A 16,908-nucleotide genomic window follows, 5' to 3' on the forward strand; every position below is an offset into this window, starting at 1 on the left:
AATCTGTCATGCTCCAGCTGTAGATAAATGTACTATAAAATATTGAAATTGATGCTGAAATTCAACACAAACAAATTCTTCAATCTGCAAACAAGGTTTTTATTTACATCAAGAGAATACATTTTTCTCTACTTCAAATGAAAAAATGTTCTTACAAGTCTTTATTTTCCCTTATTTTCAACTTAGAAATAGCTCTCAGATAATTGTGAACAGTTTTGCCTGATATGTTTTGTATTCCACCATAATAAAGGTGATGACTACGCCATTCCGCTTTTTAGAAATGGTTGTTGGCCATACACAATGTTTGTTCACTGACAATTTCACAAGTATTTTTAATATGAAGATCTACTTTTCATATGCTGCAGCAGACCTGCCTATTGAATTAAATGATCTGTGAATTAAAAATAATTCTCTTAGGTCTTCACTGAAACCACTCATGTGCCTAAAATTAAGCATATGCTTAAGTGCCTTGCTGGAGCAGGGCCAGGATGCTTAATGCTCTGCAGTTTTGAGCCCTTTGTGGGGAAGCCAGTCTATGCTATATAAATTCTCATACTGTGCTCATCCCGATCGTAGCTGAGCAACTTCCAGAAGTGCATTCAGCAATACTATGACCATCTGTCACGTGTTGTCTTTTCACAGCTCACCATATTGGCTCTGCTCTGGTGTCCACTTCCACCTGTATTTCTCAAACAGGTTCCTATCACACTAAGACTGAAGGCGAAACTTAAATACGTAAGTTAAAAACAAGTTACAGTTAAGGTAAAACATTTGGCTGATTCTTTAAGAGAAAGTCTAGAGCCCTGTGTAATCATGCAACAAAAACACGACCGTAGTACGGCTAACGATATTACCTTAATCGAGCAAATACAGGTAACAACAGCAATGAAATGGGTTTCAATGCATTCTAGCTCCCAGGTCCCAGAGTGCATGAGGGAACTTGGTTAAGCTAAGCTCGGGCCTGCTAACTTTATTATTCATAAAATCGTATTTTGCTGAGTGTGCCTGAAATGTCCATTTATTTATGTAGGAACATTTCTGATGTGTGATCAGGTAATAGTAATCATTAAACAACAGCACACAACGAGAGTGATTAGATTTTCATCTTTCTTTAGTGAAAATAAATATTTCACAAATGAAAGGCGAGTTTCACAATTTGCCATTTTGTTATTTGCTTACAAACATTAGGAAATCAGGGGCTAATCTTGCCAATCATTAATAATATCTTGATATTCACAGGAGGGATGCCCTTGGCTAGGAGGTGTGTGCTGAACTCATTTCCCTGGGTGGCTGGTATGCCAATTCTCAGCTCAGTGGAACTCCATAAAAGTTTAGATTTGCCCGTATGGCTCAGATTGCAAAATTCGGGCCTAAGACTGTAGTTTTTTGCTCAGCAGTCTTCCAAACAGTGATAATAATGCAACAACAAAACGGCATAAACTGGATAAACTAAATAAGTAAAAGAAGAATGGTTGGGAAATAGCGAGACTGACAAAAGATGTAAAAGCAAACATTTTGTGCCTATTAATGAAAGCCAGAATGTAAAAATTGTATCAATTTGGCTGTTCCACTTAATTCTGAATGAGAAAAAAATAGGTAAAGTTAAGCAATTACATATGCAGATGTTAGCAGTAAAGAGATTCGTTACTGAAAAGATGATTAAACATCTTGAAAGCTTGCAAGATTTACTTTTCATACAGCATACTTTGCTGAAATACATGCACTGTGATACTTTTGTTAAATATCCCAAAGACAGGACACTGAAATTGCTGTAATGCAATCTGGTTATCTCTCCAGTTTTGTGCTATCGTCACATTTTGGTAGTAAAGCAGGTGTTCAAAATGAGGATTAGAGAATTCTTACTTTATAAAAACTAACAAAGCTCATTCACTGGAATTCTGGGCACAAATTAAGACACCTGGCTACCAAGGCAGGCCCTGACTCAGCAAAGCAGTTACTGCACATGCTTAATTTTACTCACATGCTTGTCTAAAGCACATGCTTATTTGCTCTGAGATGGGCTGAGAAAGTTTAAGCAGGTACTTATACGTTTTGCTGAATCATTGCTTTCAACCCAAATCTAAGGCCAGCTAAGTCCTTGAGAGTTATGTCATCACACAAGACCTCACTTGAGTCAGACTCACAAGGACAAACGTTTTTTCCCTTGGGGAAAAAAAACGACTAATAAGCCCAAACTGAATAAAGCACATAAGGATGCTAACTAATAAATAATATACCATTACCCCATCACATATTTGGTGTAGTGTAGAAACAATATACAATACCATCATAACAAGCACCACAAGAAAAACATCTTGCCATAACTTGATGACTGCTTTAATTGCGGAGAAATTTCATAATGCAGATTACATATTCTTCTTCTCGATGCCAGTAAAGAAGCAGCAATTAAAAAAAAGCTTGAATTTCTGGAGCCTAATTCTGATCTCACAGAAGTTTTAAACAAGCCTTTCTACACTGACCAAATAGAATTTCTCTTGATTTTCTCCTAATTTACACTGGCAGAGGAGAAATCAGGATTAGGGCTTCTTGTCTAATGCCATTTGTTTTGAATTATTAAGCAAACATTCCTATTTCAATGAGTAAACGTGTACAAAGGCAACTAACCTTCGTCCTAAAATCTAGTTTACAGGGAGAGTATTGTCTGCTTTCCCAATTAATGCTGAAAAAGGAGCCTCAGATGTTGATCTACCAATCAAGCGCTTGTGTTGTAGCTTGAGAAAATCATGACTGATGCAATTACTTTTATGTAGAAAGTCTGAATATGTTCTACAGGTTAAAGTTCATTGGGGTATTGTTCCTTAATTGAGTATCAGAAGATGTTTTCAGGGTGCTCAAGGTATTATTGTTATTTAATTAGCAGGTTTACTTATGTAATCCAACATGATTATTTTTCTTATAAAATAGTTAGACGGCACCATAAATATATGTGGTATTTTCTAAACAGAGACGCAATCTGTTTCCTGAAATTCAAACTTAAATAATTATTGGGAAGAGTTAATCCTTTGAAGATGAAAAAGTCCAAATCCAGTTATTTCTCTTGCACTACAGTCTGCGTGACGATGTATTAAGCTTTAGCGAACAGCTTTTTGGAAGACTTTGATTTTTTTACAGTATTTTGAAGTTACATGACAGATCCACAAGACTAGCCTTGAGACCATTTCTAAAGCCTTTTCCATGTCAAGCATCTCACTATACATAGCCACCTTAAAATCTTAAAATAGTAATAATCAATTAGGGTCTCAAGCTTATTACCTTAACCAAATGCCCGATTAAAAGAAAAGCCCTCTTTACTCAAAGTGCAACTTGATTCCTTTTGGTTTTATCCTCTATCTAGATAATCCCATGCTTCACAACGTGCAGCAATAATATTGATCAGGAAATTAATGCCATATCACCGAGCACACGCAGGCCTGGAGAGGGAGGATGTTACCCCGGGGAACCTGGATCACCCTGAGGATCCCCCACAGATGAGCTTTTCCATGGCTGTACAGCGTTAGGAGTGTGGGAGCAACAGAGTTAGTCCTAACATGCATTCTCCAGAGAAAAGAAAAAGACAGAACACACGTGCTTCGACCCAGACCTTTGTAATTTATGCTCTGCCTAATTGGAAGAGGAGTTCATTAAGCCTGGGCTGACCCAACCATCGCAGCCCCAGGGGCTGCGCTGCCTTCCAAAACCACATCCCCGCGCACGGATGTGGCTACCGGGCCCAGGCGGGCACGGAGGAAGTCGCAACCCTCGGCTTCTGCGGGCAGGCTGGCAGAGCGGCCGCGTGCCGCCGCACGCGCGGGGAGCGAGACGCACCCCGCTTTTCCCGCAGGGCGCCCGGGAGGAGCACCCCAGGGCTGGGAGCAGCCCGGGGCTTCCCGCTCCTCCTGGGCTACCCGGCCCCAGGGCACCAGCGCTGGAGTTCACCCAAAGGCATGCGGTCACTCTCCCGCTTTGGAAACTGCGACAAATCCGCAGCGACAAACTTTCCAAGCTTCCTGAATAGGGATCTGCCAAACCTAAATCCAATTTACGTTAAATGAGGAAATACGCTGCCTTCCCTTCTTTTTTAAATGTAACAGTTGAAGAGACTATTCATCCCAGACTGCAATGTCTACCCAGCCTATGATACTCTATCCAAGGGAATGTCTTCTCCAGTTAAGCCAAGTAAAGAGAGAGCACAACAGATCTGTATACAGGCCACAGGCTCCCTTAACACTATGTGTACCTGTAATGAAATCTGCATTTACCTACAGACCCCAAATATAGACCCCTAGAGCTGTTGCAATGGCCTTGTTTGCTTTTCCTTCATACAAAACGTGTTCTTCACATTTGTACAAGATTAACCTTTAACGGTAAATTATACCACATTTTTAATTCATGGACTTTATATAGGAGTGTTTAAGCAAGATACTATACATTAATGTTGATACACAACTCTCTCATTTTGCCCAACCAATGCTCCTACTTCTGTTTTCGCTTGTTATTTCCAATTTAATTTTAATGCCGCAGCAATAGCGCACCTTAGACAAATTACACGCTTTCCTACGAGCCGAAGGCTGGGCTTCAGGTCGCAGGCGCCGCTGTTCCTTGACGCTCGCCTACCTGGCTTTAGCAGAGTTTGTAAGAAGCCCCAGCACATCCTTTGTGGCCTACATCAGAACGAATTAGCCCGTCCGGGGCATGTCGTGTCAGGACAATAGAGGAACACTTTTAAGACTTTAAAGTCATGTAATACAATTCTAGGCTGGATCTTTTTTTTTTAAAAAAAAAAAAAAAAAAAAAAAACACGAATGGCAGTGATTGAAAGAGAAAGGGGCCAATATTTGACAACAGAAATCAGCATAACCTCCTAACAGCGGCAGTCATGGATGACTGCCCTTTGACCTGGGGAGATTATGTGGGATTTCAATGACAACAGCTGGAAGTGAGCATGGGAGAATAGCGAACACAGATCGGAGACCTGCTACAAAAGGCGGCACAATCCCTGCCCAGATCCCAGCGTCGATTAGAAATTGTTTCCTGGTCCTGGCTTAATAGAGTGTGATAATGAAAGTTTTGTTAACCCTTCACAACATGCAAAATCATTGGTAAGTTATTTGCTTTTCTTTTTTCTTTCTTTTTTCTTTCTTTCTTCTTCCTTTTTTTTTTTTTTTTAACGCTAAAAAGGGCCTGTATCTAGCAGGCAGTAAGTTTCTGAATGGCTGCGAAGGTTCCCTGACGCATTTCTGGTAGCTGTGCTCCAGCGCCGCGCGGTTGCCATACAGCCCGTGCACTCGCAGTGGTCCTTGGGAAAGAAGATCTCAGCATGCTGGGGGAAGGATCAGAGAAAGGGCTCTCGCGCTTCACTAGGGAAAACACCCGACCCACGACGACAGGCCCTGCCCAGAGGGGAGTCAGGACAGAAACACGTACGCAACGTTTTACTACACGTAGCCTTTGATATTCATGGCATTTCAAAACGTCTGATAATAGCAGTGCTTAATGATTACTTCAACATGTGTCACTTTGAGCTTCAGAGTGTGGGTTCCAAATTACTAAACACGGACCAGAGCAAATGTGGTAACAGACCAGCTGTGTCTCCAACAGCTGATCCTGCGTGGATCCACAAGGGCTTCAACTCTCAGGAGATACAGCTCATTTTACACTTAAGTACAGAGATAGTGAAATTAATGGCAACTTATTCCTGTTAATGAACCGATCATGGATTGGAATCAATCATGTCAAGTACTGTCCAAGCAGAGGACACAGGAATTGTTCGTTTCCCATGAAGATGAAGATCTTGCGAAGCCTGAAAGCCCTTCAAGTTCAGTTTTAAGGACCTCTGAAAGCTCATGCAATGGAAACCATTAAAAGCTCCTGCAAGTCTAGCATAATTTTTCACTTCTGATGACTCCTAAGTAGCGTACTCTTCAGTACTGATTTAGGTGGGAAAACAATTAAGTAAAATTCTTCCATAGGATGATAAAAATTAAGAATCTCCCTCTCTACTATATACACGTCAATAAATACATTAGCTGCATTAATACTATTTAGGACCCTCTGGCTTGAGAAGCAAAGGATATCTTAAATTAACATATTTCTGTTTCAGGTCTTCAAAAAGAAAATATGAAAGAAAATAAGAAATATCATTATAAATGGTCATAGTCATTTGACAGCTTATAAAATAATGTGCTCCTTAAAACCCTTTCAAAGTAAGTGTGACAAAATCTATACTAGGATAGCTATTCCACAATATTTATGGCATCTAACAATAGAAAGAGTAATATAAAGAAAAGCCTCCCTCCCTGAAAATAATCATATGGAGGAGTTATTTATCTTCATATTTTTTATCAAATCTGGTTCCAAGAGCAACGGCAGCGGTGATCTCCAAGGTCTGCAGCGAGACTGCAAGTTCAGCTTCGTCGTTCCAGGAACGACTCCACTTCCAAGTGACCGCAGAGAAGCTGCCGGGTTACCCTGAGCAGACCCAGCTTCTCGAAGATGCTGATGGCACGTGCTACTGCAGCGCTCCCCGGGGTGCTGGCCACGGGGCTCTCGCCCACCCTCTCGCCCGTGTAGATGCATCAAAGAGCTGAAAATACTCTCCAGAAAGAGAAGGAAGGTAATGATAATTTCTTTTCAGCTGGCCATTTGATGTCAGCATCCCATTTGTGGTACAACCTGAAAACAACGGTTTCTACGAATAGTGTCCCTGAGGCAGATCACACTCCCTCTGTTAACTGTCCTTGCTCCTTAGTCTTACTCCTATCAAATATCAGCTGAAATTTTGCCCCCCAGATTTTGTCCACCGACTTCAGGGAAGCTGCTCGCGGAAGGGAGGACTTGTGGGACACTACGGTGGGAACGCCTGCCGTAGGCATGACGTGCCACCACGTTTCGGTCTTTCACACCCATGGAGCATGCCTCAGCATACAAAGAGTTTACTTGGTTTCACACCAGTTGGAATTAGCATTTAGCCTACGATATTAATCTCATAAATATTACTGTTGATACTGTGTATACAACACCAGTGTGAAAATAAATGTAAAGATATTTAAAAACTGGTCTGGAATACTTAAGACGTTCAGACTAATCAGGGACTGAAATAAGCACATTTGTTTCAAATCCTGTTTATAGCACTGCAGCCCCTCCCTCCTTTAAATCTTCCTCTTAACCATAGTGATGTTTATTGAATACCTGTCATTTCTCCAGCAGCATGTGCCAACAGCGGCTCACCAGTGCCAGGTTGCATGAAAACCCTTCTGTCTCCTATTCTCCAAGGGGCTCCCTTAGATCAACTACTCACCATACCCAATACACTGAAACCCATAAATTTGCAGATACTGCAGTCAAAATTCTTAACAGGAAAGTGCACCCATTTTGCCCAGCGTAGCATACTGAAATATCACATGGTGAGAAGCACTTCTCACCATGTGTAAACTGTCAATTTGATTTGAAATTAAAATTTTTGATTAACATGAGCATTTCTGAGCCTCCCGCTGGCAGCAGCCCTATTGCTGAAAAGTGACATGATTTGTGACACACATGCTGTACAGAAGCCCCATGCCAGCAATTGTTAAACCCATTTTCATTCTGCTTTAATATGGTATGACACTCAGGAAAATAATTTTAATATTTAGGAGAAAGAGGGTAAGGGCTTAAGGGGTGAAGTCCTTTATGGGTGTAAAGCAGGATTAGAGCAGCACAACAAACAGCACGGAGGTCTACACATCTCACAAGTCATGTCTCTTTTCAGTGATCGGGACCATCTGCAGGAGGCAGAAAGGTCCATAGTAAAGCACAAAGCCTTCTTTTAAATCCAGTTGATATTTCAAACACAGCATGAGGTACTTTCCACCTATGAATGCTGAGATGCTTGTGCACAGAGAAATGCTTGCAACTTCAGTAATTAAAAACTCTTTTACGGGAGGTAGGATTTTGTAGCTTCCACAGTGGCCTCTTATTTTCCCATGTTCGTCATGTTCCCCAGTGATATCAGTGCTAACTGGAGACACTAACATTTATATGATGACTTAGTTGTGAAAAAAGAAAGTTTTGTGACCATTAAGACTTTTAACCCCGGGATTCTGCTTCTTCGTAATCTGACGGTAGGAAGATTTTTGCTTAGTTTAAACCGCTACCAAGTGAACACAAGAAGTGGGACACTTGCGGTGACAATTTTTGAGGCTGTGATATACTTATGCAAATGACAAAAGTTCAATGGGGATTTTTACAAACGTAAGCCTGTGTCACTGTTGCAAGCTGCTGACTCAACTGTGTCACCTGCGTATTTCTCAGAGCGGATAATTTTTTTTCCAGTAACATCATGTTCTGAGGAAGTTTATCATGAAACGAGTATCAAGAACAGTCATTCTGAGCAGCAGAGCAGCTTTGATAAGTGTCGACACGCATTTGACTTTTCTCTTAGCTCCTAACACTATTCATCACATTAAACACTCAGCTCTGCTGGACTGTCTGTTGCTAGTAAACACAGGGAAGCTTCTAATTGCTATAAAAATACACTAACGGGAAAAAAAAGTAGTATTTTAAAAATAATTTTAGACAGCGGAATGAAATACCAGGATGATTCGGATGCCCGGGAAGTAGTCAGGCCTGGAGACAAAGCTGTGAGCTCACTTATGTTCATAACAAAGCTCAGGAATTCAACCTGCATGAAAAATATTCTCAATAAAGCCATGGTATATAGTTATAAGCATGCAGGTTCTTTAAAATCAGTCTTAAGTTTAAACAAGTGCCATGTGTAAATATCTAGTTTTAATTAGTATATTGCCAAGAAATTATACAACTAGACTCGGCGATGCTGTAATTATTTTGGGCTCTATGAAAACCCTCCCTTGGCAGGCGGCAGCTAACTGTGCTCCCCGAGGTTACTCTGCTGAGGGAGCTCGAAGCCCTGCAGACACGCAGAAAGGGGACTCAGAAAAGAGGTGCTAGTTTGGCTTTTGTTTTCTTTAAATTACACATTAGTTATATGAGTAGTTGACTTATTTATGGTACGTGGCAGAACGCTCTGGAAAAAGCCCATGTGCAGGAGGAGTCAGCAGAGCCGGGGTCGGGCGAGGAGGCAGGTTTCCTGCCGCCGGCCCTTTGGGCGACACGGACACAAATCCCGGTGACCTCAGCAGCTCTTTCCTTTCCTTCTCCCTTCCTGGCACCCCTTGCTCTTCGCGCCGGCATGCTCGGAAAGGAATGCGGCCGGACGCCACGATAATGGGGGTTGTAGAAATATCCACGGAAGATTAGATAGCGCAAACTCGCCTCCAGAAGAAGGATGCTGGGCATGGAAGTGAAGCCAAGCTGCAGGGTCGACCCGCTCCACCCTTCCGCATGGGCTTTCCTCTGCCTTCAGGATTACTTGCTACACCTCATGCACTGACCACACAAATAAAGCTCGGATTCACAGCCAAACCGACGCAAATCACACACCCTTTACCTGCTGTTCTTTCCTTTATGTCCCTCAGAGTTGTTTCTCCAGAAGGTTGTTACTTTTGTATTCTTTGCACAGAGTAGTAATTTCTTAATTTTGATAACTTTTAGGCCAAACGAGATTGACCCCCCCGCCCCCCCGCTAGGTTTATATGTTATCCTTATGACTGAGACGGGAAAAACTTTTCCAATAGTCACAGTGCAACAACACACATGACCCCTAAATTTGTAAGGAAAAAATGTAAGACTGAAATCAAAACTAGGACTCAAAAATCCTACCCCAAATAGGGCTTAATCTCAAACAGGAACAAGTCCTATGGATTTGAGGAAGTCTGCTGGCTTGGTCCATATTGTCCAGTTTGTGTACAATGCCCGTCCTTGACCAGCCCCATTACCGGGCTCATGAAGTTCTCTCAGGGCTGCCCTGAGAGACCCCCATGTGGACGAACCTCAGGAGTCTGGGGATCTTGCAGCGTCCCAAAATGCACGCACACTCTCAGTCTATTTTGGGATATTTAGGATATTCTGTTAACCCACATGTCCCAGAGCCATGCAGTATGGCCGGCACAACCTCAAAGCTGCCCACCTGGGTTACCGCTTGAAACACCTCAGCAGATTGGGCAGAACCTACTACTCTCCCATTTACAATATGATACCGCAGTTGAGGATGTGACACAGAGCCAAGAAGACTTCAAGAAAGCCTGCCTTTCTGTACGGATACAGCATGAATTTTAGATGAGCCACTCCAGGGGGAGATTCAGGCTCTCCTGTCTCACAGCCAGGTCTCTACCTCCTCTGAGTACTGAGGAAGCCCCACAGACTGACTTATCAAGGGAGTTCCCAAGACCCGGCGCCCTTGGGGCTAGGTAGGCAGCTATGATCCCAGACAGGGGTGGATAATGAAACCCACAAGGTATGAGCGGGGAATTCCCCCAGGCAAGTCCCAGAGCAGCAGCTTAAATCCAGAGGCTGGAGAAACCACCGGACGTGGAGACCAGCAGCAGTGCTCTGCAGGATGACTGAGGCTCTCTCTCTGCGTTTCATTCCGAGTTTGTGTTTTGTAGGGCAGGATGCCCTGTCTACATTCCTTTACAGACTAAGAATGGACATTTATTAACAAGTTCTCGGGCGGACAGCCCAAAGCTCTAGACTCCTGGCCTGCAACTGTACAACAGAGAGGGCCAGTGACCCCCATTTGTGTTTACTGTACTTCCACAGACACATGCTGGTGTGATAGGGACATTCACTTTCTCAGGTTCAGGCCAAGGTCAGGCCAGAACATGGACCAAATTTATTTTCTCTGTCCCTCTGCAGAATCTGCCTCAGGCTGTAGCCCAAAGAGGGCCTCCGAGCTCACCAATTCTCAGTGTATTCGGAGGGATTCAAGATTAACAAAGTAAACAGAAGGCGTGGGGAAGGACCGTCTCAGCCCATATCTAATTTCATGCGTTCTCCAGCAAGAAAGTGGGGCCTTTCCGAATGCCACCGTCTTTGGAAAGGCTTCCTGCATCTCACCGGCGAAAGGAAGCTATAAATCGTATTTGTGGGAGAGAATGGAGAGAGAACAGAGACAGCGAGGCCTAGCTCTAGGGCAGGAGGGCTGGGGCGGGCTAAAGCTGGCAAATACGCAGGAGGCAATGAGAAGGAAAGCTGCTCGCTAGGCCTTATGCTGGTGCTGACCAGACCTGCGGCCGCCTGCTCGGCCCCACGGTCACAGAACAAGCGCTGCGAGCACCGCGGGGAGTGTCGGCGACACCGCGGGCCCGTGGAAGGAGCACCCAGGCCTCCAGGTGGGCTCCACGCTCGTCCTCCCTGCAGCAGCGCAGCGCAGTCCAAACGCAAGTCTTGGTGGGGAAAGGAAGAGGAAAGGGACAGGCAGGCCCTGGCTCACCGCCACCGTGACAGCCTTCGAGTACGTTCTAACAGTACTGTACAAGTAAACTATGAGACTTCCTACTGGTACTGATTTTACACGACAGGCAGACCTTTGCTGACGAGTGGCAGGCAGAAACAACGAAAATGGAAGAGGGATTCCACTCTCAGGGACCTTCACACTACACTGAAGCAACTCCAGTAAAAAGAAGAGCCATCCATTACGGTTTATAATGCATAAACATCCATTTCTTCTTTTTTTTTTTTTTTTTTTTTTTTTTTGCCTGCATTACTGAAATACAGAAATAAAGGAAAAAAAATAAGGACAGACAGACTTTGGAAGATTCAGAGTTCAATTCAGGATGGATGAGATCCCAACATTTCAGATTCTTATCTCATCGTAATTGGAATAGCTGAACCTCTCTTGTCTGCAAATTAGGCAAAGCATCCTGTGAGAATGGGCTCTTTTTCATAGCAGTTTAGTCCCCAGACACATAAAAGAATGAAAACAAGAAATGGAACAGAACATTTTTACTTTTGAATAATGGCTTCATCTGGGAAGTTTAGAACAAAACTTCACTGGAGAGTTAAGGAGGAAGTTCTTACTGCCAGTATGCCCACCCCTAGACACATTCTTCCACAGAGCACAGAAGCACTTCTTTTTCTCAAAAGGTAATTTATCTAAGATCAGTGCCTCCCATTCTGTCGAAGTCAAGGCAAAAACAGAAAGAGAAGAAAGTACAAGTGGGCAGTAGATATACTGTCCACTCTTCTACAGCAAAGTCAGTCAGCCAAGTCAAAGTGCCCTGCTTTGCTCTTGCAGCCTAAGTGTTTCTTTTTCCACTTCTTGCCTATGAGGATGAGTGGGAAAGGGCTGGGAGACGTCCTTTAGCACCAGAATCTCAGGTCCAGAGAAATCACAGCATTAACCTGAAATATTTCTGTCCTAAACCTCTCTGAAGTGAGAAAGAGAGAGATGAACCCCTAGACCACCCTGCATCTCTCCTGATTGTAGAGGGAGATTTTAGACTAATTTTAGGTTCATAGTTAGGTGTCAAATTTTATTTCTATAATGTTAGGTCAGATGAAAGCCAAGCCTCAGAAGTCCATACTATCATGTTAGCATAGATCTGAATGAAAACTTGCTTTCCTCCCCGTATCTTACCATTGGCAGTGTCTCCTGAGATGCTATGCTTCAGTATTCTTACATTTACATCTGGCTACTGTTTTATTTAAAATTCAGAAGACTGTAAAATACAAGTATTGCTGAGTTATCCTTGTGTTCCTGCCCTTCATCCGGTTCATTTGCAGGAGGGCATAATGATCTGTCACCAAGGTAAATTCATTACCCGGCAGATAATGCCACAGTGTTTCTGCTGCCCGTTTCACAGTAAGACATTCTTTTTCAATGATGTTGCATCTCTGTTCTCGTGGGAACAGTTTACAGCTGACATAGCAATAGTAATAATAAGAACTTACATTTATATTGTACATGAGATGATGTTTACTTCTGCCTCCTTCTAACAGTGGAAGACTCCCAGCCCTACTGCAGAGGAATCATTCATGGCCATGTCAGACAGCCATCAGCAATCTACTTTCCAGCCCCTTTTAGTTTTTTTGTTTTTTTTTCCCCAGTTGAGTTATTGAAAATTACCACACCACTTTTATAAGATTTCCCTCACAAAAGTTTGTGGGGTTCCCCCTCAGCCTCAAAACCACAGCCACCCCAGCCCATCAAGCTGCCGTAACACAGGTCCCTTTGTTTTCTTCTTCCCTGCTTCTCACCTCTTCCATTCCTCCTGCAGCTCAAACTGTGGCATGCTCTGCTACACAACAAACTTGGCTCCCCTCTATACGGCATGAGGGACGAGGCTAGCTCTTGGCATTCTGTTATTGGAAATTTCCTAAAAGTGAATTCCCTGATTTTTAAGGACTTTGAGGTAGAACATGTGGGAAAATTGCAGGTGGTCTGCACTGCAAAGCTGGTCAGGTGGGGACACCCCCCAAACACCAGCAGGTTTTCAGATGGGGAAGCAGCTGTCAAAGAGCCTTCTGTTAGAGATAAAATTTTAAGAGCACGGAACAGAAGTAGAAAAATACCAGGGGCAGACGTCGGGATTCTCTATATGTGAGAGCATTATATGCTACGTAAGAAGTATCCCTCCTTCGTGATCTTAGGAGAAGCAATGCCAACAAAGAATTTGGCCCACTGTAGTATGAAACATGGTGTTGACATCCATATTTACCTCTTCTGCCTGGCTAAAGGCTACTTCTCTGGCTGCCCTGGTGACCGCACAGAAAACTGCCAGCTCTTATCCTGGCTCGGCTAGTGAGACATTGCACCACGAGAGTGTCATTTCCCCCTTGGCAGCCCAGTGCTGCAGCAGCCCGGGGCAGGGGGAGGGCGAAGGCGGCTAGGGGCTGGGATGCAAGCCATGTGTTTTGCACAGGCGAGAGATAGAGAGGAAAAGATATCCGGATGCCTCGCAGCAGCCCTGTCTTTCTCTTGTGCCTCCTTTCGCCAGTGACAGGAGCGAGCTGCGGGCTCCTCATACCAGAACGTGTCTTGCAGAAGATCTCCTTGCTTCAAGTAGGAGTGAGGGAGGACGGGAGGTTGATTAGGCACATAAGCGAGAGACACTCTAAGATGATTAGATTAATTGAAACTTATGAAAATGGAAAACAATGGCAGTGTGTAATAATAAAAAAACGCTACAACCACGTACATCTCTTGTTTACTAGAAAGCGCTATATTGACTACAGATTTACTCCAACTCATAGCAGGAAGCTTTTCTCCTTTAAATTTAATCAGTTGCTTTTTTTCTTTCTGAGAAAAACACCAGCTATCAGATCTGTGCTTCCCATCCCCTGCTCAGACTCCTCAGCGCAGTGCCTGGAGGTGATAGTGTGAACTCACTCAAGAATGTTAAGGCATTTTATAAATCACTTGGTTTCAGCAGGATGGGGGAGATGGGGAGAAGGCAGAGGGATGATATAGTTTACAGCACATACTCAGCAGTAACTCCCAACTGTCCAACTTCAGCATTTTCTTCAGTCGCAGCAGGGGTTAGCAAAAAAAATTTAAGGCCGCAGACGTGAAGTGCACGCAGTGAGCAGCACCTCTAAGCGGCTAGCACCTTCCGAGCACCCCACAGGCAAACTCGTAACAGGACGCGACCACAACCCTGAGAAAAAAGCTACGTGACTGAAGATCCCGCGCTGATGAGAGGAGGAGGAGAGCGGAGCACGCGCCTCGCCGTGCCCGCGGTGGGCAGGACGACGGCCGAGCGGCAGCAGCGCTCTTTGCTCGCCCGCCTCACCTTCCTCCTGCCCCTGCTGCCGCACTCGCTGCGTCGCTCCTGGGAAAATATTTGTGAACCACTGCAAATAAAAGTCTCCTTCTCACTTTCCAAGAAACGGATCTGGTATTTTTCCATTTCACTCACACTACAGCCAGGCTTCAGAGGGGGGTTATTCTCGCAGTGCTGCGACAGGCACCCTAAACTTTCTCTCTGTTCCCTGTCGAGCAACTTCTGCATTTCAAAAGTAGGACCAGGCTAGCTGTAGAAGAGATTCAGCTCCTCCTGGGAGACTAGTTTCACAGAAGAGTCCTTCCCTCCCAATAACGAAAATCAAGCTGCCGGTCTCACTTCCAGGAGCCCTGCACTGCAAGGAACCGTCTCTGAAGTTGCTGTAAGCACATTCTTCATGCAGATGGTTTTGCTCCCGTACGCAACTTAAGATTTACATAATTAAGGCTACTTGGAAACCACCTGATTAACCCATGAATCTGCAGCATACGCACACAGGGTTTTTCTGAACGTACAAACCGTACACGTTCCTACGTCCTAACCATATGCAAAGGTTAGGATCCCTTCGCATGGAAATCACCCTGTACGTGTAAAAACAGGTATAATTCATCCAGTCACCACACCACACAGAGAAACCAGAGAGAGGTGTGAAATCACGCCGCACGTTTGCGCAGCGACTCTACATCCTGGAAAGGCCTCGAGTCACTAGAACAGCTCCCGCTTCGGGCAGGATTTGCATTGCATTGCATTTTGTCTTGCATTGCAGGCACTAGGAAATCCGACAAGCAGCCAGGTTCGGGGGAGGCTGTCTTGCTCGCTAGGCCTTTGCATCACCTATTCCGCCTCCTCCCCGCTTTACCGCGCCGAGAGGGCCCGGAGCGGGCGAGAAGGCACGTCCCGTTACGGCCGCTCTCGTCAGCGGGGCCCAGCGCTGCCCGCCGCCGCCAGCAGCTGAACGAGCTAAAGTCCAGCTGAAGTAGCAGAGGCTTCTGGTTCAGGTGTTGATGGTCCTAGATATGATTCAGGATAATTGCGTAAGGAGGGGGAAAGTTAAAGGTTTGTTATAAAGTGCCAGGCTGGCTGGGACTCAAACTGCGGAGGACCTGGGATGCCCTGGGTGGGCTTGCTGAGCAGGAGAAGCGTGCTCTCCTCCACCTCACGTGGGAGCGGACGCTACGGGCCAGCCCAGAAACTCGGCCTGCAGCCCCTTCTATCTCCTGCGGCTTCTATCCCAAAAGAGCCAGCGTTTTACTAACAGATCTGCAGGGCAGATCTCTGTGGAGGCCCCAGATTCTCCAGAAACCCGTTTTTAACGCCCAGCGGTTTGATGGCAGAGGGCAAAGTTTCCGCCGGGGCGTGCTTCCTATTTGCACGAGAGCAGCACCGAGCCGCGCTGGATTTTGCTGTTTGGACCTCTGAGTGCCGAACTCCCGTTCGCTTCAAGAGCCGACTGGCACCGCTGCAAAGAGACACTACCGAAATAGATGTCAAGTAATGAATACTTCGGAGAAGCGACTGATTTCAGAGGGTGCTTTTATCCACAGGCCCTGTATTTATAGTTCAAGCCTTTTCAATTAATACGCACACCCTAAAAGAATTAAACTACTAATTATCACATTTTACTGTGGTTCACAGAACTTTCATCAGATCTAGTAAATGAAAGCACGAGTTCAGCAGAAGAAGCTTTACTGCGCCAAATTATGTCAAGGGTATATCATGTCGATAATAAAGGATCCCTTGGTTGGAAGCCTAACCTAGACGGCTGGGGAGGCGTAAAAAGTTCACATTTCGGATCGTGCTGCTTCGGTGTGGGCGTTCAGCGTTGGGTTTTTCTTTCTTTTTCTTGGTTATTGTGGAAGGCAGTTTTCCTGCAAGTAAAATTTTCCCTTTGTCTTGCATTGCAGGCACTAGGAAATTCCTACATCCGACAACAAGCAGCCAGGTTCGGGGGAGGCTGTTTTGCTCGCCGGGCCTTGGCATCACCTATTCCGCCTCCTCCCCGCTTTACCGCCCCGCGAGGGGAGAGGAGGCCCCGCGCCCCGGAGAAGCCCGCGTGCGGCGGCTGCAGCGCGGGGCCGGCCGCGGCCCCCCAGCACGGCACGCGGGCTCGGCGGCGCAGCCCTTGCCTAAGAGGGGGCTCCCGGCCAGCCCGTTTCCAGGCTGCCCTCTAGACGGCCCTTACTCTTATCTGGTGGATAAATATACGCGGCGAGGAATGGAACATAGCAACAGCATATAAATATATTTTGAAATGACTTAGAATAATTGCAGCTGTATTTATGCACCT

At 45.0% G+C, this 16,908-nt stretch overlaps 1 protein-coding gene across 9 annotated transcripts in view; it reads right to left on the minus strand.

Moving 5' to 3' along the window:
- The window catches only part of NFIA (nuclear factor I A), a 234,484-nt gene that overhangs the window by 82,957 nt on the left and 134,619 nt on the right, over positions 1–16,908 (minus strand). The window lies entirely within an intron of this gene.

This window comes from Rhea pennata, chromosome 8 (assembly GCF_028389875.1).
Source record: "Rhea pennata isolate bPtePen1 chromosome 8, bPtePen1.pri, whole genome shotgun sequence".
Taxonomy (NCBI): Eukaryota; Metazoa; Chordata; class Aves; order Rheiformes; family Rheidae; genus Rhea; species Rhea pennata.